The following is a 2,424-nucleotide window of genomic DNA, read 5'->3' as shown; positions in this document are numbered from 1 at the left end:
ATTGGTCTCTACCTTCATCTTCAATAAGTCAAAACTATAAACTATTAATTTTAATGGACCGAAAACTTATGTAATTCTTGTTGATTTCTTGCCATGGCTACTACAAACTATGTTACTTTTTCATCTTCAACAATTCTGTTTGATAAACCCAATTGAAAACTCTTTCATCTCAAAAAAATAACAAATGTACCAATCTTGACTAAATATCAAATTTCCTTAGTTCTCTTATATGCTAAAATGTCCAATAAGAACAATCTCTGATAACAATTTGAATAGTTATAAGGTCACGACAAAATCAACAAACAAGTCTCGGCTATCCTATACAATGTGAATCGAGATTCTTCAAATATTTAAAGCACTGTCCTCAAGGATTCAAGTATCGTGTTGCCTATATAGCCAGGTGCTATGCATTCTTCTTTCCAAGAGACATTTTACTATAAGGATATTCATTCTCTTCTAGCGTTTTATTGAGGTCATAGGACAGCACGGAAGCCTTTCGTCCAGCAGAATCAGCCTCATGAGTAGGGGTGGCAAACGGACCTAAACCCGCCGGGCCGGCCCGCGTAACCCGCTAAAAAAGGCGGGCTGGACTGGGAAATTAGGACCACCAAATAGCAAAAGCCCACCTAACCCGCACCGCTTAAACCGCGGACTTTGGCGGGGTGGGGCGGGCTTTCCCGCCGGGCTTAGTATTTTTTTTATTAAGGGGTATTTTTATAATTTTTTGCCAAAACCCAACTTCTCCCAACCCAACTTACAAGAGAATGAAGATGAAAATTGAGTGTTTTGGATTATGTTTATTTTGTTTTAGAGACTATTTATAATTATGTTTATTTTGCTTTGGGAACAATATTTATAATCATGTTTTGGATGAAAACTTGGTTTATAATTATGTTTATTAGATATTTATAATTACAAATACATTAATGTTTGTGAATATAAAAATTATAATTTGTTTATACTTTTAGAAATTATAATAGTTAAAAGTGAAAAATAGAAGAGATTTTTTTATGCTTTTATATATATTATTTAATAGTTAAAGGTAAAAAAAAGAAGATATTTGGCGGGCTTAGCCCGCCGGCCCGCCAGCCCGCCGTTAGGCGGGGCGGGCTGGGATTTTGGGATCACCTCACTAGGCGGGGCGGGGCGGGCTTCCCCGCTTGCCACCCCTACTCATGAGAACCATCGGAGGAGACAACGTCCTCTTCCTCCATTGAATCTGGAACCACCTCCCCCGGTTCTTTGGATGCCTTTTGAATATTGGATCGAGATAACCCTGAGAGTTGCATCATAGCCAAACACACCCAAAATATGAAGAATTAGTGTGTGAACATAATCTAGATAAATTAACATCGTAGATGTCGTGTCTTTCTTACGTTCCCATAGTCGTTCAAGTCCATGTTCTATGAGTTTGAATTCCTCCCATGCTGCAATATCCAGTTCAATGACAAGAGTATTTTCATAGCGTTCCTGCACAAAATAGTAACATTAATACTAGCACTAAGGAGATGTAAACTATTTTGTAACCTTCACCGTTACCAACATCAAAACTTGTACAAAAAAAAGACTAGCAATTGAGCAATAATAGTAATATAAAAGCATAGGCCATGTAAGTGACTTTACATGTTTTAGGACCTTACCTCATACTTTATGTAGCAATTTTTTTCTTCTTCTTGATCACCAATTAAGGTATTAAAGCATTAAAATTTAAAACAAGCTAACGAGGGGTTGACTATAAATATATACTTATTTTCTTGGTTAATGTTGGTTACTATTTTGTTATATATACTTATTTTGTTAAATAATTTGGCAGTTGAATTATAAGCATGCTCATGCAAATGACTGGTGCTGGATTGACTTGTTATACACAAAGTTAAAGGTTTGATACAGCATCACATTGATCAAGCAGATTTTAGTGCAATTCAACATTATGTGCTAAGGTCAGACCACTAAAATAGAAGAAACAGAAACAAATGAAACCAATACTATTATCAGATTTTTATTTTGAACAAAAAAAAGATCCAAAATACAAGAGAGGTTGAATGTACTTAATGAGTTCTAATAGAACCTGTGGTTAATTGGAACATTTTTGTTAGTTTGCTACAATATTCACCCTTTTTAAAAAACAGGGCAATCTATTATGCTATTCAAGTAATAGGATTCCAATAGACATTTTCTTTCATGAGCTTGCAATACTTCATTTCCAGTTTACCAAACTCCAGAGGAATAAAACAACTACAAATCATTTTGTCACTAGGTAGAGTCCAGTGCAGCTAGAATAAATCACACATGTATTTAATCCATTATATATTTAAATTAATTTCAATAATTTCTTCTAAGATTATAGTCAGCTTTCGAAGGCAACCATGCCTATTGAAAAAAGGCCTATCTAGTTGTCGCATACTAGGGATATGCCCTACATAC

The sequence above is a fragment of the Arachis ipaensis genome, chromosome B8, assembly GCF_059453495.1.
Source record: "Arachis ipaensis isolate K30076 ecotype BB chromosome B8, ASM5945349v1, whole genome shotgun sequence".
In the NCBI taxonomy this organism is placed as follows: Eukaryota; Viridiplantae; Streptophyta; class Magnoliopsida; order Fabales; family Fabaceae; genus Arachis; species Arachis ipaensis.
Note: the sequence above shows the minus strand (reverse complement) of the source record.